This window comes from Melospiza georgiana, chromosome 4 (genome assembly GCF_028018845.1).
Source record: "Melospiza georgiana isolate bMelGeo1 chromosome 4, bMelGeo1.pri, whole genome shotgun sequence".
NCBI classification, from domain to species: domain Eukaryota; kingdom Metazoa; phylum Chordata; class Aves; order Passeriformes; family Passerellidae; genus Melospiza; species Melospiza georgiana.
Genome location: NC_080433.1, coordinates 44,054,147 through 44,076,779, shown reverse-complemented (window position 1 = coordinate 44,076,779; position 22,633 = coordinate 44,054,147). Strand labels below are relative to the sequence as shown.

General features: G+C 39.8%; 1 protein-coding gene across 2 annotated transcripts in view; it reads right to left on the bottom strand.

Annotated features, from left to right (window-relative positions):
• Positions 1-22,633, bottom strand: part of OSBPL8 (oxysterol binding protein like 8) — an 83,520-nt gene that overhangs the window by 55,378 nt on the left and 5,509 nt on the right. The gene's annotated exons all lie outside the window — the stretch shown is intronic.

The following is a 22,633-nucleotide window of genomic DNA, read 5'->3' as shown; positions in this document are numbered from 1 at the left end:
GGGTCATCACACACAGCGAGAAAGCAATGCCTCATTCCCTAGGCATTTCCTATTTACTTTTTTTTGCAAGAGAATGAAATCTACAATGAATCCTAGCATCCACAGCATATTTAAAGGCATTAGCGAGACAAGCACACACCCTGGAATCAAGCAAAACTCAGTGGAAAAGAAGGGTTTTAACCGATTTGTTAAGCAAGTCTCAGGAGAGGTGCAGATCAAACTGGGATGCCTAGTGAGATGTTCAGCCAGAGCCCATAGCTCTGTCTCTGTCCCAGACCTCCATCCAAGAGCAGAGCAGGGGATGAGGGGCTGTGCTTACCTGTTTGGAGCAGCGCAGTTGGGATCACACAGGGACAAACCCTGCGCTCCCACCCTCCACAGAGCCGCGCTCACTCTGCCCTTCCTGCCAGCCACAGCAGTGCTTCAGCACAGAATCAGCCCAAGGACAATTTTCTTCTCTGCTTTTGTCTTGGGTGGGGTGAGGGGGCAGGAAGCAGCTAAATTACAAACTCAATTGCTAAACCAACACTTGTGCAAAAGCAGGGGTAGCACAGAGATGGTGATTTTTTTTTACACTATAATGTTTGCATATTGTGTTTAAACTCCACATCAAGGTAATTGCAAATTTTAGTAAAAACAGACTAAATGAAGACAGAAGGGTGAGGTGGGAAGACACATCACAGTCCCTGCAGGGAACCTGAGGAACATCCTGAATGCAGGAGGATGAGAGAAAGGCAAACAGATAACCAGAATACACAAGATCTTCTGGTTCAAGGTCTGTCCCAGGAAATAGACACTCATGAAAACAAATGGCACTAAAAAGAATAACCATTTATTCTACTGCTCTCCATGTTTTATTATAATTGGGATTTGGGTTTGTATTATGTAAAGCAAATTAGAATTTTCCCTCATGAAAAAAAATATACAGTATTAATACACTCTAGGTAATTACTATAACATATGCCAGTAAACCACAAAAGGAACCATTAAAAATAGTTTAACAAAACAATTGTGTGCTAACAAAACTGCAAAGTTAAAAGTTTTCTATGGCTTAGTCCAATGAACTAAGTCCAATGACTCAGCCCAGTGAGGAGGACCTTGCTCAAGCACCTGACTGATTAACTGAGGTGGCACATAATTGGGAAGCATGGCTAGATGCTCTCATGTAAATTAGAAACAGTAGACATCTGAAAGGAGATGACTACAAGTTATTAATTTGCATTAATAAAAGGAAAGATGCCATTACCACAGAAAGAGGAATTCACCCTGAAGCTCTGTTTCCCAGAGCAGCACGCACTGCAACCCTTACCTTCCACAGCCAATATGAGATGCAGACCTGGGTGATGATTTTTGATGTCTGTTGCTTCTCGTCTCTCCTCCACACACCCATTTTAGGTGCTCTTATTAGCGGGAAATTCAGCAACGCCAGACTGCATGCATATTCAATTTGCAGAAACACCAAACTCTTATAAATAGGATGAAAAATGAGTGACATTACAAACAGATGCAAGCACTGCTATTTAAAGCAGGTTTTCAGCTTTTTTTAGTTACACAAACTTGTAACCACACTCAAGTTATCGGAACGAACAGATCTTTGCTGACAGGAACATTCAGCCTAAAACACTTTTAACCCATTTTTATATTTAACATTTTTTAACTCTTCATTTTTATTGTCAATGCTCCTGGTGTATTCTGCTCCTCCATCTGCTCACATGATGACAGCCTCCCTTATCAAAGTCTCAAGAGTAGCACCATCAGACAGACAGATACCCAATGGTCTAATTCTCAGCATTCATGATCAGTTGTGGTCCCAAAGACTCAATCCAGCATGCTCTTAAAGGCTGCAGAGAAGACCTCTGGGAAAAGGAAGGAAAAAATTCTACCTGCTCCTGTTTAAACAGTAAAGCAGGTGCAGAAATGGTTAAGGACTACCTTCCCCCAAACTGTTTAGCTTATGAGTAGACAGCCAGCTTGCCTTATTTTTCTTGGCAAAATGAAGGCTGAAAGTGAACAATATTGCTTCTGTTATATGCCAAAATAAATACAAAGGAAGGAAAAGGGCTCTCTCAGCAAAAGGATACTGCCAAAGAGTCAAACAAGTATGAAATTGGAGAACAGATTTATTTTGAAAATTACAGAATGCTTCTAACCATCTGAGCCCCAAGGCTTTGAAACAATTTTCCAACCAATGTAGGGAAGGGGAAGTTTCTTATTTGTAAATGCAGCCAGGTTATTATGAAGGGTGATTCCACAAGCAAGCTCTTTTCTACTTTAGCTAATCTAACCATTAGATTTGAAGATACAACCCCAAATGTATCATTTTATTGATCTAGGGGTTTTTCTAGCTTTGGGGGAATGTTCATGACATGCTTTTGCTGCTCTCTGTTACATTCACAAGTGTTTGCAGTTTGGTCAGCTTGAGGTTTTAATTAACAAATGCTCCTTCACACTATTAATTCTTAAAAGCCTAAGTGTTCAGACGGGTACACGCCAAATGAAATTATTTCAAAATGACTCTGTAAAGACAGCCAGCTAGTCAGCTATTTTTCCTTTATAGACACTGGATACAATCAGGCACACACAAAGGTATTACTTTAGAGCACTGTACCAATCAGACAAATCCTGCCACAAAATAAGCTCTTTCTCTCCAACTGTGAAGAAGGTTGAACAAATCAGAAATGTATCTTCAAAGCAGAAGGGAAATGTTTTCCTCTTATCACACAATCCATAACCTGTCCTGTGAACACCTGGAGTGCATCTTGTTTTTGCTGATGACACCAAAGTGTGTGGTGCAGCTGACAAGCTGAGGGAAGGGGTGCCATCCAGAGGACCTTGGCACACTCCAGAGTTGGGTCTGTGTGAACCTCAGGACATCAGTTCAACAAGGCCAGGTGCAAGGTCCTGCACCTGGGCTGGGGCCACCCCAGGACAAATACTTGCAAGCACAAATACCCAAGGCTGGGGGGAGAATGGGTTGAGAATTTTCTTTTCCTGAGGAAAAGGAATTGGGGATACTGGTGAATGAAAACTAGACATGACCCAGCAACATCTGCCTGCAGCCCAGAAAGACAACGTATCCTGGGCTGCATCAAAAGAAGCGTGGTCAGCAGGTCAGTCCACCGGGTCATTCACAGATCTACTTCACTTTCACAATGCTTATATTTGATAGTAGAAAGAAATTCTTTACTGTGAGGGTGGTGAGGCACTGCAACAGGCTGCCCAGAGCAGCTGTGGATGTCCATCCCTGAAATACACTTAGATTTTTTTGAGAGCCTTGGTTTGAAGGCCAAGGAAGTGTTCAAGGCCAGGTTGGGTGGGGCTTTGAGCAACCTGGTCTAGTGGAAGATATCCCTACCCATGGCAGGAATATTGGAGTTACAACATTTTTAAGGGCTGTTCTAACCCAAACCATTGTGGGGTTCCATGGTTTTAACAGATTGCTTCAGCCATTGGTAGTTTTTTAACTATTTGGTTTTCAGTTCACTGGACCTTGAGAATAGGAAAATCCTCCTTAGATCTTCCACAGAAGGAAAAAAAAACATATCAATGAAAGCTACTACTCTGCATGAACAGGATCTTTCCTAACTATCTACACACATACATGCTAAAAAGTCCTATGGGAAGAGGTAAGAAGACAACTCCCATCATTAAAAAAAAAATTTCAAAAGCCATAAAATGGATGTCTCAGTATTGTGCTGTTACCCAATATTCTCTTAGATATAGGTACACAACCACAGATCAAAAGCTGCACAACTTAGGTGCCATGGCCATGAGAGAAACTGTGGTAGCAAGTTTTTGTTCGGTCCTATAGAGATCAGTGAAGTGGATATGACAGTGTTCTGCATTGATTTATTACCTATTCTCTGTTAACCAGATTACATAAACTTTTATTGCAGGGTATGTTTAACTAGATAAAGGGGTTATTAGGCAATGCAAGGCCCCTTTTCTGCCAGCATAACAAGAGCTCATCACCAAACATGATATTTGTTCTAGACAGAAGAGAGTTTAACCCTGACACCATGGCAGTAATACAATTGGTGGTATATTTATAATATTAAATTATAATCCAATTCACAAAAGGACTCTTCCTCCCCTTCTCCCACACAAGACTAGCTTCAGTTCAAACACTTCACTAAATCGGGAGAGTTTCATCAAGAGTCCCCAGTGTTCCCACACAAATTCCTGAATTTCAGTCAAGGTGCAGCCACAAAGTGCAAGTGGTGGAGATGACCCCTGAATCTAACACATTTCCTTTTTAGTCAATGGCCAAGTTACTTGAACACCTGCACAGTGTATTATACAGGCAGGTTTTAGGTGACTTCCTGAGGAGCACCACCTAGGGTCCTTGGAGCGGGCAGGTGCACTGCAGCGTGGATTTGTGACCTGTTACAGTATCAGAGCCCTCCTGCACTCCAGCACCAAACCCTGCCCCTGCTGCCTCCTGACCCAGCCTTTCCAGAGGGGAAGTGCCCTCCTGGGCTCAGACCTCCAAACTGACTGAGCTCTGCTGGATGCCTGCTTTCTTTCCCTGAAGCCAAAAGAAGTAGAAGCATTTAAATTGCTCAAGATGAGTATCAGATGAGAATATAGTGTATTTTTTTAAGATGACACAAGCATAATAATACATTTACTTTAAAGATCAATGTGGCAGCAAGTAAAGGCAAGGCATACTAGGAGAAAAGAAAACAAGTTGTTTACATTGATGTCAAGAAGGATAAAAATTCACCTAGGTCTTTGCTGGAAAGCAGAATCACAACAGCACCCAAGAAATGCTATTCCAAAGGGAATCAGAGAATAGTCCAGGTAGGAAAAGATCTCTGAAGGTCATCTTGCCCAAGTTCCCCTTTGCAGAAGGATGTCTAGACAGCTTTTGAATATCTCCAAGGATGAGGACTACACAAACACCCTGGTCAACCTGTGCCAGTGCCTGGTCGCCCTTCCAAGTCAAAAAGTGTTCCTGATGCTGGGATGGAACTCCCTGTGTTTTTGTTTGTGCCCACTGCCTCTTGTATCATCACTGAGCACCACTGGAAAGAACCTGTATCTGCCACTTTTATACCCTCCCTTCAGGTATTTATACACATTGATGAGTTCACCCTGAGCCTTCTCTTCTCCAGGCTGAACAGACCCAGCTCTTCCAGCCTCTCCTCATACAAGAGATGATCCAGGCCTTTGATCATCTTCACAGCCCTTCACTGGATCTCTCCAGCACATCCACATCCCCCCTGTACTCAGGAGCCCTGAACAACCCAAGAGCTCAGATGTGAACTCAACAGTGCTGAGCAGAGAGGAAGGACAGCTATTCTCAATCTGCTGGCAGTGCTTTCTCTAAAGCATTCAGGAGCACCATGCATCTTCTTTGTGGCAAGGGCATGTTACTTACTCATGTTCAGCTATCTGTCAGGAAAACCAGGTGAACTCCAGGTAAGCAATTCTATAAGGTCCACAAGGAAGCTTAAGGTAACTCTCTTGACAAAGGCATCTAAGTGCTAAAACAAACCAAAAAGAACAAGTTTCCTAGATATTAAGATTTAACTATAACAGTTATAGCTACCTACAACTCCTAAGAGGTATAGATCTGTTTCAAGAGATTAAATGAAATCTGTACCCAAAATCTAGCAAGGGTGATCAAACAAAGGCTCTCAAAAAAATCTAAGTGTCTTTCAGGCTGTCCTATGACTGCTGAAGGCACTTTCACTTTGCTCTGTGCAGCAGGGGAGCAGCAATAGCACAGAAGGCAATTGAGGAAGCATGTCTTGCTCTCAAGGCTCTTTGAATACAGTGCACCAGAGGAACAGAAGCCTTCTGGTTGTAGCACAAGGCCACAGATCATCCTTCTCAGCTAACAAGTCTGCACACCAAGTACACTTCATTATCAAGCTACAGATCAGGCCAGCTTCTTGCACATGACACAGTGCCACTGCATGCCAAGTACCCCGTGTTTGCTGAGATCAGTTCCAAGAAAGCGGGAACTGAAGCAAAGTTACTAGTAAAAATGGAGGAGAAGCAACAGGGTCAAAAAAACCAGTAAAAGATCTGGTAAACAAAGAAATCACAAGTTCTTCTCGACTCTCAAACTAACATTCTTAACTAAGAAGAACTCAGAAGAATTAGGAACTGTTTGTATTCTGCAATTCTAAAAGAGAAATCTGAGAGCTGAGAAAATCTCTAGGCTCAATTCCTACTAATGTGAAGTCAGTCCAAAAAGGAGAACTTGACAAAACCAGTAATTATATAGAAGGCATAGATGGCAAACTGCATAGTTACATTAACTCTGAATTGCAGTATTTGAATACTCAAAAGTCTGCTGCAAATATAAACAAACCAGAATCAACTGCTGCCTCAAGTTCCCCAAGTACACTGTGATCACTTAATGCTATCACCCACCAAATCTACCCTTATGAAACACTTCCTTCCACCCTGTTTCATCACCTGCCTTCTCATTTCCTGAATAAACAGTCCACATGCAGAGCAAGCTGTTTCCTCTGCTTCTGTATTGCTGTTTTCAGAAGGGAAAAAAACCATCAAATACCAAGCCACCAAAAAAACACAGGAAAGCTGAAATGTTTAAGAACAGGACTTGAAAACATCTCTCATCTGGAAAAAACCCTGGGACAGTCCAGATATCTCAGCTATCTTTTGAGAGAGTTAGCTGGCAATGAAGGCCAAGGAAAGCATAACAAACTTCTGAATGCCCACTGCAACTTCAATAATTACTACCATAAGCTGGGTTCCACAAACAAACTTGTTCTGAAAAATGAAGGAGTACAGAAAATATGGTAAGAGTCACACCCAGGTACTAAATCCCAACATTCTCTCTAAAAGCTCGAGTTCCTAGGTCCTGGAGCTCTTTGCCACTGAAATATGCTTCAAAGCTCCCTAACTTATCCAGGTCTTCATGACAAAGAATCTGCAAGACTGTTCCTATGACTCAAATGAGTTGGTGGTCTTAATGGTAAAAATGTCTATTTCTTCACTTACAGGTGCTCTAGTTACCTGCAGCATTATTCACTTCACCTCCACAAGCCACTTTTACCTAGGGCTCAGTCTAACTTTGGAGCATAAAAATAAGAGAGGCAATAAACCATTGATTTTGTTCATTCAAGAGAAAACCTATGAAGCTTCATAAAATATTCAGATTTTTTTTGTTTATTTCATTGTGAAGCAGGCAAAGAAGATTTATTCAAACCTTTCAACACCAAATCTAGCACTGTATTTTTACATACTTTTTTTGTTACTTTGCTACACTACTAACCAGCAAAATAGAACTAAGAGGGCATCATACACAACCATTCAGAATCCCACCCTCTGATTTTCCCCCACATCTGTAAAGTTACTAATAATAGTCTCTCACATGGTACTCTTTGTCATCTCCCATACTGGCAGCTGTATGAAGGGGCAGTGTGACACCCTCTGCTAGAGACAGCTGGAAGGGTTAGGAGATTACCAGTCCTCCACACCTGGTCCTTACCACCTCTTTCCCCACTGTGGCTGAGGTTTTTCTGAACTGCCTGTGGACCTGTCTGTGCAGGTGCTCCCTAATCCTCTTCTGTCAAGAGGAATCCCCACTACTGCAAATTATTTTAAACAGATGCTCACAAAATGAGAATCATTTAAACTGGGCTAGGTCATGGGACTTGTGCAGGCCTGGCACAGCAGGGGTGAGGAACAGCTGAGGGACACCACTCACCTCCACTTCAACCAAAACAAAACAGCCTGGATAAGCATGCACTGTGGTACAGCTACAGACTCCCCCAACACCAACTGCAAACTACTTCAGGAAATGAAGGGAATCATGACAAGGCAACAGGAAAAGCAATGTTGTTGTAGAGGTTTTTCTGAAATGAAAAAGTAAGATGAGTCAGCAGAGATGTTTCCACAGACAAGATGGATAGGTGGCAGAACAAGTCCTTCTGATGCTGATGCCAAAATGGAATCAGTTGCCCTCCTGTGAGAGCAAACAGACCTGGATGTCTTCTGCATGGAACTTTCCAAAACAAAACACAAGGCTATGAAAAACATTTTAAGAATATAAGAATTAATTAATTGTACTGAAAAAGCCTCAATAAGAGGATCTTAAAGGTCTACTTCAGTACATCAACTGATGCACCTGGAAACATTTTAGATATAACCAGTCATAGATACAGAAATATTTTAAGTCTCATCTGCAGCTTAAGAATACAATTTACTCCATAAGGAATGACTTTTCAGAAGGCTATTCTGAGAGTACTTATAAACAACTGCAAGTAATCATACTATTACAGATCAATGAATTATGAACTGCTAGATGAGCCATATGTGACTAGGTGAGTACTTCTCACCTACTGCCAATAAAGTAACAATGTGAGCTTAAACTACCCTAAAGTTTCTGTAACCCAGAAGCTGCATTGATTTTGCTTGGACAAACAGGCACCAACACACAGACAGCACACTGCCACATCAGGTGCTGTTGCAGCCGACTGCCTAAATGAATCCATAAGATTTTCCATTAAATGAATAATATACTTCCAAAACTGAGCAAGTGCAAAGACCAATTTTCTAATGGCAATTCTACGAGGTTTTTAGTCCATCCTTCACTCTATGTATTTTGCCACCACTGAGAACTGAAAGGAATGCCCAACTTATTTTCAAGGGTGAAAGAAACCGTAGGGCCTCTTTTGAATTCTTATAGTTATTGAAAGGACACCTTAAGTGTCAGATCTTCCAAAGACCTACCAGTACAGGACCACTTTTCTGTATGTCAATGGTTGTTTCAGCAAAGCAAGAACTGAGATTACCTCTAGAATGAGCATCATGAATACACTTCACACGAACCCAGTTAAGAGAGTAACTATAATCCTAACTTCTGCTCTAACCTGAAATAAATTAAACAAAAAACACCTCAAGTTCCAAGAACAAAAATATGAAAGAAGTCTTAACCCAGGCAAACAAGTTTCAGCTGAGCTGTGTTGGCTGGAATACAGTTGTGTTGCGTGGGAGGTTTCTAAAAAATGGGCTTTCTGCAGGCTTAAAAACAGATATTTCAAACAGGAACCTTATGTTTATTCTCATATACAATTTAATTTTCTTATTTTAGCAGCAGTGTCTCTTCTTCATAATAAAACAGAGTTGATGACATAATAAATGACCTTTATTTAAATTTCTTTTGGCAAGCGCTACAAGGTAGCTTATACAAGTTCAAGATACAGGATATCTGTACAAGAATTTAAGAACAAAAGGTCAGAGTAGCCTACTGCAATAGAAAAAACCCTAGAAATCCTAACTTAAAGCAGCAGCAGGTTCAATCATGCAGCAATAGTATCTGGTTTACACATCATGGTTTATTAAAAAGCTTTAGAAAGTCTAATTTAGATTTCCATTGGTTATGCCAAGTTTGTTTTTTTTTTCACTATAACACTAAAGTAAAACAAGCTGATGAACCCAACTTTTCTTTTTAGACGTCAGTGCTGTTCTACCTGATCACAATTCAGGATCTTTCATAGGTTTTTCAGCATGGTTGGTTTTTATTTGTGTTTGTTTATTGTTTGTGAGGTTTTTGGGGGGATTCTAGGGAGGAAAGCTGGAGTTTTTTGGGGAGGTTTTTCACTGTTGTTCTGTGGGGTTTTTAAATACAGGAGAAAAATATTACAAATAGACTTCATACAAGGCTTAACAAGAACTAGTGCTTTTAGCACCAAACATCCAAGCATCTTCTGAAGCTACTGAGTAATTGCTGATCATCAACTTTGATTTAGAACTGCTGCAACAATCTTGCACAGCTTTTAGTTTAATAGGATGAACCAATAATACTTAAACAACATATCCACAGGAACTGTACAGTATTGTTGCATTGCAGACTTGTGATCTAACAATAAAGCTCTTGTTTACCTACCCATTTCTATATAATAAATTACAAGCTTCTGTGCACATTTCTTTGGGCAATGAGAAGCACCTGGCCTGCCACAACAAACAGCTGTGGATGAATGACAAGCATCATCAAGTGACAACTTATCTGCAATTCACAGCCCTCAGAAATCAGGTCGATATCACTGCCTAATGTAAGTCAGCCACTGCTCACACTATTTGCAACAAACAAACAGAGATGAAAATAGAAGTCAAGCTTTTCAAACATTACAGCCAGCCCTCAAGAACAGAAATTAAACATATTTGTCCACCAAACTATCCCATTTCTGAAGATCAGAATGCTTTTTGCTCCCAATACTGCAAGGAGGCACCAAGACTTTTTATAGCAAGAAGCACATATTATGAGGGCAATTTTAATGTTCTGCTTCAGGGACCAATATAAAAGATTCTATTTCTTCTGCTTCCATCAATTGAGAACGTGTCACAATTGGGATCAAGGGTTCTGTTCCTTGACAACCAGGGAGTGGTGGTAAGCACAGACAGGAAAACAAAGTCTTGACACTTCCTTGGAAGTTCTTTGAAATGCTTCAGAGAAGAAAACAAAGACAGAAAAAAATTACATCCTAAGCAAAGCATTATTCTGTTCAAGGCTAAACAAATATTTAATGGACAAGGAATCTGCTCCTTCTCTTCCACCCAGTCTACTCAAGTACTGGGAATTCTCTTTCCCCTAAAATGGTTTAATGGGGCCATCAGATAGCTTGAGCACCTGATTTAAAGTGAATACAATCCTCTCAGCTGTGCAATCCCACAGGACTGTCTGATAGGAAATTTGAATCCTGCGTCCCCAACACCCTCTATCCAGCCCCTCAATAATCAGCTAGTTAAAGGAGGCAATAAAGGGGCAAGACCCATGACATAGTTCAGGAATGCAAAAGACAGAAACAAATGCTGGGAAGGAGGGATGTAAGCTCAAACAATTTAAATTGCTATTTTGATGATAAATAAGGGAAAGAATAGTTCCAAGAGGGAATGCATTTCTTTATTTAAAGTAAAAAACCTACATCCTTGCCTTTCACAGGATTAGAACATCCCAATATTGTCCCCCAAACTGACAAGAATTATCAGTTAACAGCATTTTATAATTTACTTTCATATTTACAATCACACACAACACCAAGATAACACAAGCTTAACTACCGAGATAATATTAGCATAAAGCAATTCAATACCCTGTATCTCTGCCAAAGCAGTCAACTACACCTCTGTGTATAATGTTACACATTTTATTCCCCTGAAGGCAGCTTACACGTGTATTTCCAAGTCTAATGTGTAGGAAAAGAACTAAGCACTAATTTCCATGCTTCACAAAGTAAATGGAGCTGGGCAGCAATCGCTCAGAAGCTGTAACTGGACAAAAATGCATGTCCCAACCTACCAGAGTGTAAGAGAGTGCTCCTGGGGCACCTTCCCTTTCTGATGGTCCCTTTGGCACACTGCAGAGGTGACAGAAGGAAGAAAAGTGCAGGTACCCATTTAGATCCCTGCAGGAGCAGCTGTGAGAGTAAGTATCAGCACACGCTTCCAACCGTGTGCAATGGCAAAAGGGGCAACTGGAGGAAGCCCGTGCCCAGCACTTTCAATCCATTACTAATTAAGTATCCAAAACCAGCTGTCACAGACACAAACCAGTCAACTTCAGCAGGTACAGTGTAGCTACAAGTAGAGTCTTTAACTTTTAAAAACTATGATTTGTCCAAGAAGCCTTATAATGAACATGTAGGAAAGTGAAAATGTATTGGTTTGGGGTTCTTTTTTCCAAAATTGTAAAGCTAAAGCCCAAGTAATACTGATTTTAATGACAGCAACAAACATGCAGAGCCTCTAATCTAAAAACCAGCTTGGCCTACATAATCTTTCACATGAGAAAGGATTTCGTTCCTTCATTTTGTAGCCCTCAACAGAATTCAGAGAAGGATCAGCATCTCTTTCTGATGATCACAACCTGAGAAAGCACACCATATGCCAGTAGCTCTTAATACAGTGGCACGTTTTACACTGCCTCCCTGACAGCTTCTGTGAAATTCACAACTTCGGCTTTTTTGTATCTAAATTGTCTGCAACAGACATCAATATGAAATTAGGGTTTGTAACTCTAGGAGTGCTATTAACTTAATAAAATCTAGATTAAAAGTGAGCCAGCTAGATATTTCAAATGCATTTATAAGCACCAAAATTTCAACTAACTGAGACAACTACCTAACCAAGATAAGCACACAAACATTCCAGTCAGAGCATGAGGTAATAAGCAATTTCCCTCAAGAGAAAAGCACTATGCCAACACTTCACATACAATGAGAATTGACTGTTCCCAAATGTTGATAAGTATAATTAACCTTCTAGCCCTGTCTTTGGCCTTGAACATTAAACCTGAATTCATCTTGAAAACCAATTAAAATGCTAAGCAGTCTGTCTACTTTGGGACTGGAGAACAGCATTCAATCAAAAAAAAAAAAAACCATAGCACAATTGTTTCCTTAGACATCTTCAAGGATCTGTTAGCTGTTTTGGTAAATAAATAAATCACATTTTAACAAGAAAATTCTTCACAAATATCCTGAAACATTTAAGGTTTATGAAGGCAAAATTGAAGGTTTAACAGGAAAAATAGCCCCAGAGAAAAAAGATAAAGATGATCTAGGTGGGTTATGAAGTTTCATTTTGCCTTTTCATGCTATCTTTAACAACAGATAGTAATTGTACAGTATACTTCCCATTCAAAGAGCTTAACTTCTCTCTCTCATTCATTCTGCCTTTTAGATTGCCTACTGACAAGGAAATCTACTTATAATTTATGTCACCCAGCCTGCTTTTTTTTTATGTCTGCCATTTTGAAATTAGTAGAACAACTAGACAGGCAGGAGGAGCTGGAATTCTCATTTTTCTTTCTTTCTAACTTCTTCTTTCCTACATCATAGATATTTCCTCTTACCAAAAAAAAAAAAAAAAAAAACCAACAAATTATGCCTGCTTGCTATGAAATTCAGATGCATGTGACTCAGTGATGATCATGTTTCTTCTCATAACTTTACTTCAACAGAAGGAAAAGCAGGTAAAGTGATTTCTGATTTTCTAGTGAATCTGAGCTGATGAGCACCATTCTATAGTTACTACTCAGTTTTAACATCAAAATTTTGTTTCTAGTGATATATTCCAGTGTTATATTTTAGTATAACTTCATTCACTATTGGAGTTCAGAGTGGCATTAATTACTTTTTCTTCCCCATTTTTAGAATTTATTTTTAAATATACACAATATATCTGCCTACCAGGCATCTGTTCCATTATTTCAACAAGCTTAAATTTGCTCTTCATTTTGAAAACAGGTCCTTGATGAAGTGGCAGAAAGTCAGCATCATGTCCGTGTCACATTTCACGGCTCATAACTTCCAGGGAGCTCTGCCGATGCTGCTCAGCTGGCCCGGAGAGTGCTGTAGGTGGCAGCATTTCACAGAGCTCACCGCCCTGCCCCAACCTGAGGCTAAGGACTGCCCGCAGGGAATACACTCCAAGGGTGCTCCAAGAGCCTTCAGGCACTTCCACAACATACCACACACGGTAAGGAAGTATACAAACTGCTTTCATCTGAAAAGCAACCTTCTCAGATGCCTAAAGAAATGTACCATAATGTCAGTTAAACAGAAACTTTAAAAGTTACCACAGGTGAGATCATCCTTAAAACACAGATCCACAATAAACTGCTCCCATGTATGGGATTTGAGCACACTCAGACATTTTGTTTCAGATTACCAGAAGAAAAATCAAGTTTTCCATAGTGGCCTCATATTTCAGAATAGAAAGTGCTGTTCTAGTGCAGGTGTACATCTGGATTGCCTGGACTTTCACTTCACCTGAAATTGAGGCACTTTCAGAAAGTAATTGCCTGCACAGAAAACATCTCAGTTTCATGCTAAAATATAGGTGTAGTCTGTCAGCAACACATTTTCCACACAGAACCCCCCAAAAGCAGTCACTTTTGTCTGGAAGCTGACTGTTCACATCATGGCATGCATGGCATGAGCTTCTCAGGAATGAACTACCACTCATTCCTGGAAAACATAAGTAACATGAATCCAAATATATATATTGCTCTGACTTCCAATTCGCTTTCTTCCTACAATTTTAGCAGGAGTTGAAAAAAGCAAAGTAAGCTATATCCTATTGCTACAACTCTTATGTCTTCTGCCACACGTGCCAGAAGCAGGCTGAAGGGCAAACTGTGCAAATCCCATATAATCATCATGGTTTCTACCCATTTCATTATGGGCAGAAAAATTACTCCATCACTAGCAAGTCAGTAGCTTTAGGAACCACCTCAACAGCAATTTCAATGCTCCCCCAGATAAAATCCATCTCCTAGCTGTCAGCCTCATTATGCATCTCAAGCAAAGCACATAACACCAGCTCCCGGGACACCAAGCATGCCAGCTTGTCTTTGTAATGCTCACAAATCAGAATCCATAGGAGTCTGGCATTTCTATTCCTTATAAGGAAGGACAGCCTGCTGAAGATCAAAATTACTGTCCTTGCTACTCAGCAAAACATTTGCTGGGAACTAGAAGATGCATGAGACACCAGAAACAGCGATGATGAAGGAGGAACAGAAGCCAAGACACCTATGTCATCCTCGTGAAGTCAGGAAACAAAGTCCAAGGCTGTCCTGGAGAGCACACTGATAGCACTGCATTCCACCAGAGTATCAGCAGTAGGGCTCCTGCAAGTGCTGCTTAGAGCAAATAAACTTATGCTGATAACAACCCCCCTGGAGTCAGTATTGGGAGGAGTGGAGTGTTACTAATTTTGCTTTATAGCTTATGCTATATTTGTTTGAGGAGGGAGGAGACATTGACATAGGCACCTGAACTGCAGCTTCTCCCGCACTGTTACAATAGCACGATCTTTGCTAGGTAAGCAGCAAAGTCTGTCATGCATGGGATTCAAGTACAGACATTTAAAATTTTACAACTACAAAATATCCATGCATCATGCAAGCTTCCATCAGTGAACACCTGTATTTTTCTCCAGAGAGATTAAAGCAAAGCACAAAAGGACAGAAGAAGGCTGCTAAGTTTCTGAATTGCTAAGACAGCCAGGACAGCAGCAAAGAAGAAAAAACAAATATGCTGCTATTTGTTTAAATGAGAAAGGTGTGTGAGGCTAAAGATAAAACTTTTATGGGCATAGAATAAAGTTGGGATGGAGAAAAGATGTTGAGAAGAGTCAGAAAATTATAACCAAAACACTTAATGACACAAGGCCATCACCTAAAAGAGGACTACAGCAAGACAAACACGGAGATAAATGCATTTTTTAAAAATCACAGAACAAATCTCAAGCAAACATGACCCTGAAACAGGATGGCAACTAAGGCTGCCAGAGCTCAAGTGGGCTTTTTTTCAGTACTGATGGCAACAGCAGCACTGTGTCACAAGAAGAGGACAGATGCTAAGCAGAGTTGGAAAACTGTACCTATCATACCTGTGAGTGGTAATAAAAAAGCCTCATCCTTTCTTCTCCCTCACCATTCAACTCTTGGGACCCTTGACACTGGAGAACGGAGTGAGGATTCAGTGGGAGCTTTCAGACTGAAAGGTAAAACCTGATAACATATGCACACCTTCCTTCACTCAGGTCCTTTTCTAATCTAAGACTTCCCATGAAACTTGTTTAGCAATTACTTTTCCCTCCTCCACAATTTCCCCTGTCTGGGCTGCCCTGCTGCAGAACATGCTGTGCAGATTGCAGGTGGTCAGCTATAGCAAGTTACAAGTCATTAAAACACCATCTGCTCCCTGACAAAAGCAACAAGAAACGAAAAAACACCAAAAATGCCCCACATCCCTTTCTTCCTTCCTTCCCTCCATCCAAAAGGTGACAGGCAGAGGTGCAAAATCAAATACCATCTCTATGAAGGCACTATATTCAGAAAATTATTCTATGAGCCAAGAGCTTGCTTCCACAACATTTCCCCCAACACCTTAAAGCCAAATGAATCACAACAGATGCTACTCATTTGGCAAGAAAGACAACCCAAGCTTCCTAAAATCTGCATTGTAAGACAGAAATATCTGCTAAGCAAGCAGTTTATGTTTTAATCACTTACAAGAAACTTACAGTCAAAAAACCCCAACCAAACCATACCACCAGAAAAACAACAAACTGTTTAAATGAAATTGTTAGCTAACACCGGAAACTAATGCATTTTTTTAAACCCACAGAAACATCGACAAAATGCCTACAATGAATCACAGTTGAAATTTACGTGCAATAGAGCAGACATGTTTCAGCCATCACTTTACATCATTGAACACTATACATTGAAACCAACACCAGGTCTCTCTCCCTCTAATTTCCCTTTCCTTTTCCTGGGCTGTCAGCACAAATGCTTTTTTAGATATTAAATTCACAAACAGTTGACTGCCAGACAATATTCCACAGAACTAAAAGGAAAAACAAATTAAACTCATAGTATTTAGTTCTTAAGAACAATACACAGTGAAGTAACACTTAACACTGTTTTCTTAAAATGCAACAAGCCTTAGCTGCCTGAAGTTTCAAACTAAACCCAAAAGAGCCAGCAGTTTGAGAAGCCTGAGCCTCCTGTTGCTACACAGCAGTACCAAGTGTCCACATTGTTACAGAAAAATTACTGGTTTCTTCTTCCACAAGCAGACTAAGCCATCTAATTCTGCTGGATCTTCAGCAGCCTGATGCGTAATATACTGTTGCAAGTTCTGATGAAGAAGACAGGAAGATATGATTTTTAACTATTCTCAGCATGAGAAATGTTATGCTGGTAATTATTTCAGATGCATAATGAATTCCTGTTCCTGCAATAAGAGGAAGAAGTAGTCCACAAATTATTATGCAGAATAATTAAGGAATAGAGTTCAGAAATAAATCCCTGTAAGGAAACAAAAGCATGAAAATGCAGGAAAACAGGCAAAGCTACATCTGCAATATATTTGTCAGAGATTCCTACTGGCAAATATTTAATCTATATAGTATGTAAAGATAAATAATTTCTTCTCTTTTTGAATGAAAGCCTACAGGTGATAATTTGAAGCATTCACAGATTACAGCAACTGAAACAGTACAGCTCAGTGTTGACTTTTGTCTTATCCTGTTCATGCCTCAATTCCATCCATGCTGCTAATATGGCAATTAATAAGATGGAGGTTATTTCAGTATATTTACATTAAGAGATAACACAAGTCCTGTTCATAAGTAGGTTATATTTACAAAAACAATCAATCAATCACAAAGGAAAATTACTTAAGATAAGCAAAAAAGTCCAGTTTTTCTTCATTTCATAAAGAAGGGTGAAATACAATTCGATAATTGGTAAAATGAATAGCTAAAATCTGTATTGAAGTTCTTTTCTGGTCAATTTATAACAAAAAATAAATATTTCTACTCAATAAATGGTACAACATGCAATCATCAATTTGTTACGCTTGAAAAATCACCACCACCTACCAGATATTTAATCTTCTTTTTGACAGAAATCAAGCTCTGTTTAGGAATAAGGTAGAAATCAACAATAAGATATACAAGGAAACTTTTAAAGTCTACTGAAGACATATAAATATAAATATAAATATAAATATAAATATAAATATAAATATAAATATAAGGCTATTTATAAGTCAAAAACAGGGGGAAAGTCCAAAAGCTTGTTTTAATTCAACAAGGTCTCTGAACACCAAAGTAGCACAACTTGTCACATGATCTGACAGTGACCAGAGCAGAGGTCTTCTACAAATTTAAAAAGAAAGCAAAGCAAAACCACCAAAAACCACGCCCTCTCAGACCACAGGCCTCATTTCCTTACACCAGTTCTTAGTTTAGTTAAGAAGAAAGTATGTTTCTCTGCTCCAAGCTGACAGCCACACAGAGCTGATGACACTGGAAAAAACTGATGATTGAGCTTCAAAGAAAAATATTCTGATTAGTGCATGGAGAGGAATATTGAGCAGTGTTCTTTGAAGCACTGACAGTAAGTGGGTATAGTTAATATTTAATTAAAGTAGCTGCCATGGTACAGATCCATCTGTACACTCAGGTTTATTTCTCGCCAGTTTCTCCTTCACTTTATAGGGCAGCTCACTGCATTCTACCTTGATTAGAACCTTTAAGCCTTCTGCTCAGTGCTCCTTGGCCTTATCAGACTTTTTTTAATCAAAGGAGAACAATCCTCATGAAGGAAGAACATTTATTCTTGTTGATGATTTCACAATTGTATCTTAAAAATTCTGCTTACACTCAGTAACTTTGTGCGCTATTTAAATAGATGGAATTGTGATTTCAGTAGGGGAAATGCTTTCTGCTTGCCAGTTTCACAGACCTCAAATCCATGCTTTCCTCTGGTGACTTTCTTTCCCAGGTATTTTAATGTAGCTGTTTGCATTAAGGTTTATCCTGACCATTTTCAAGGCAGCACAGGTTTGTAACAGTTAATCCTGTTTCCAAGCTTGAATCAAGGTACTGTTTTTAAAAAGAGCAAGCAGTAAATCTTTATAGGTAGCTTGGTGTGGGGTCCTTAACTCTGTGAACAAAACAAGATCCAAATGTTAGCTTATTGGCTTCGCTGCACAACCACAGAGTACATTTTAATTGCTGATGAGAAATTACAGAATTGTGATTTCAGCAGAACAAATATGTATTGTGACATAAACCTTCCAGCCTCCAAGAAATCATAACAGACAGCCCAGCAAGACCCTTAGTGTTAGAATTGTAACTTTTCATGTATTGTGCAGATTCAATTTAGATTTTTTTAAAGCACTAATTGAAGCAGAGCTACCTTCAATTTCCATCATACAGATAAGCAAACTTGCTCGACTTACCTATACCAAAAACTTATTTTTTTTTCTAAAGGAATTTCCAAATAAAATGAAGGACTGCAGGTCACAGCTGCTGTGTTAGGCTGAAGACCTAGCTGGGAGCCCTGCACTGAGAATTGCCAGCTCACAGTTTCCAGGAGGTCATCTCCTTCTCATGTATTGCTAGCACACTCTTACCTATGCAAATATATACATGCACGCATGCAAATTATATTCTACAGGTTCAGCAAGTCCTTGCAGCAAAGCAGATTCTACACAGGCCCTGTATCACATCCAGACAGCACACACCACTGTCCAAGTAACACGGGGAAGCACATCACTTAAGGAAAAGAAAGAAATAAACCCTCCTGCAGATAGTAGTCCTCCACAGTGTCTGTTCCATCTGGAGAGAATATAAGGGAATTGTCATGCCCTCTTCCAAAACTGTGATATCCTGAAAAACAGCTAAAGCCACAGTCAGATATGATGCCTAGAGCTACAAGAAACCAGACAGAAAATTCCCTTCAGCCCTTTAATGGTGATTTTTGTAGGAGACCAAGGCAGAAGACAGATGGTAAGTATCCAGTGAAATTGGAACAGATAATGTAGCTCGAACTGCATGTAAAGTAGAGAGGCCATATCTCACATGAAAAGCAGCAATCCCAGATGTCTTCTCTTCAATAAAGCTAACAGAAGGAGGCCCTCACCATCCTATTAACACAGACAAAAATAGAAGAGAAGCAAAAAGGCCACCTCAACATTGGCAGAGCAGCTGCTGTTAGGTTAGAAGAGTGATGCAAGAGGTCTTCACTCACAAAAGAAACTCCTCCATTAGTAATTTGCCCATGACATCCACTGCTACTTCAGGTAACAATTAACAGTATTCTTCAATCCTCCTCCTTTCCCTCTACTGCATATTACTATAACATTAGCGACATTGCCTGAATTGGAAAAGCATATTAGCAGGGACAAAAATCAGAATTCAGCATTGTAAGGTTCCCACATAAGAAATGGAAAGACGAGAGCAGCAGATTTCTAATTCAGAGAATCAATCATGATCAGCCATCTAGAGAGCTGGAAAATATGCAAGTCTAAAACCTAATATAGATATGGAAATTTCTCTTTGTAGATCTTGTACTTTAGCTGTCCAATACAAGACCTAAATGACTTCTCCTGTTGCAGAGACCTCTTTTTTTGTCTCCCAAAGTGGAAAGAGGGCATTGAGAATAAGGAGCATTAAGACAGCATGTTTGCATTATCTCCTGGTTAGTTACTCAACTAGTCAGTTACTCAACTGTACAGTCATACTAGCAATATTTAACATGCTTTGCAGAATTATATTGTCTGGCATACTATACCCAGAATAAATGGGTGGTGGCTGTACAGTACACATAACAAATTCACTGAGATGAGTCAAAGCCAAATTTTCCCTCCATTTGGCCCAGGTTTACAGTGCAGGCTATTAATCAAGTTTAGCTGGTGTACAACATCTCCCTGTGCCAATATAGTTCAGAAGGAGAACAAGCTATTACAAACAATGAATTGACACTGAGCTGATGCCAATTTGTGGCCCAAGTCTACAGAACTTTTCCTTTGCAATTTTTCCTCCAATCACACTAGCTGTTATTTGACATCTTCAACAAATAATTTTTAAGATTTTTTTTGTATTTAACTCTGTATCTAGACAAACTTTGTTTCCTCTAGACTTGGATTAAACACATTCATAATTACTCAAACACTCCTTGCTAAAAGAAACAATAGCTCCTTAGAATGGTGTTTAGGGGCAATACAAGTGCCACTTCCAAGTCTTGTCATTTTCATCTTGCTAATGTTTCAACTCAGACCCACTCCTCTATTTTTGGAACTGGTATACTAGAACAGTTAACACTTTCTTTAGACACCAACCTATGTCTTTAGCTACTTTATTCCATATTTATACATGGACTACAGATTAATAAACACATTATGTTTCAAGTACTTAAAATATGTATCTTTTTTAAAGTTACTCTATCTTCTTTATAAAAAAAATCCAATAATCTTGAGTGTCCAATAGTCTCTCAAAAAGTACAGTACAGCAGCTTCCAAGGCACGGAAAAATGACAGCACTAGCGTTAGTCATATTAGCATTTTCAACTTCTACCAAAAAGATTGAATTATACATCCATCTATTAGTGGGAAAAGAGCACTTGGTTGACTTCACAGGTACCCTTCTCCTGAAAATGACCAAGGCCTGAAACAAAGCAGTGCCAGGGGTTTGCACCATCTCCACCCAGCACCACTCCTACAATTACATCTAATTTAGCTCCCAGTTATAACTCTGTGGAGCCAGTGCTCAGTAGAGCACAGAACTGCAGTTTCACATTCAGCAGCCACGTGTAGGTGGCAAGGAGTCAGCACGACTGACATGTTCTGTACAGGAAGCACAAAGATTATCTGTGCTAGTCTACAAAGCAGGAGATGCACCAATGGTAGACTACCTAAGAACAAATAAATACCTCCATCAAGAAGATGAGTTGCCTCATTTCCATATGAAATCGAAAATTCTATATTGAACCCCCCCATGTGTGAGGGTGGGGATGAGGGAGAAGAAGAAGGTAAGTGGTTCACTCTTAAAAGTCAGGCCCAATTAACATAGACTGCATTATATGCATTGCCACAGTGTCTCTGTTTAGACCAAAACATTTTCCTTGCATTATGTAATCAATTGCACTACTCTAAATGGAGATCTAAACTGGCTCAGTTCCGTTCAGAGACACAAATAAACTTGTTCTTGTGATTGCCTTCCACTGGAAAAAGTACTGAAAGAAATATCACAAGAGCTCTGATTACATCTAAAGCCTTCTAACAGAGCTCTTACTAGACAAAGGTAAAGTCATGCAGGGAGAGAGACTGGTGACCTTCTACAGCCATGTTAAATATTTGTTTTCCTATTTGTTACGTATTGTGAGCTTCAGACTGAAACTCTAGCATGTTTCAGTCCTTCTCTTAGACTAGTTCTCCAGTGAGGAACAATAGGAAACCCACTCTCCTGGTACAGTATGGTGCTGCTCTATGTGAGTCCCAGGGCTGAGAAACAACGAACTGCAGTTTCTGCAGACCCACTGCTTTAACGCCTAAACAATATCCCAGCTATCTCTTCATGCTAAAGAACAATATTTGACTAACGCAGCACAAAGGTTCACAAGCTGCACCAAAACTTCCACTGCAAATAAACTGCCTCCTCCTCCCCTGGCAGCACCAGCATCCCACCACACAAAGAACAAACACCCCAGCCTGCTCCTCTCCACCACCCATCCCCACGCACGTCGCCAGGCTCTCGGGCAGCCACCTCTGAGACGAGGCTGGGAGAAACAGCTTGCTCAGGGAGTGGCAATTGGGATTTATTCTGAAAGCTTCATGTGCCTGTGAACAGTATTTTTCCCTAACTCCAGTCACACACACTGCAGCATTTTCATGCCCTGCAGAAACGAACCACAATATATGGCCTGCTTTAAAGAAAAAACAGTGACCCATAAGCAGCTATTTACATCAGAAGCAAATATGCATGAATAAAGAAAAAATATGGTGCTTAGAACTGGAAAGAGTTTACATCTGTCACCATACCAAGTGATCTTTTCTACTACACTGCAACCAGGGCAGGGAAAACTACTGTTTTGAGTTTCTCAGTTGAGCGCCATTTAAGAAGCATCTATTCACATATTTACAGCATTAACACAATAATTTTTAAAACCTGCAAAGATTGCAAGACCATAAAATATGAATACATTAACTAAAAAGTTAGGTCAATGCAATATTGAAACAAATGCCACCCATCCTTTACCTAATGGAAGTATTCACTTTGCCCATAAAGGATACTTTTTACTACCATGTCTTAGAAGTAATTAGAAAAAATCCACATGAAACTTTAA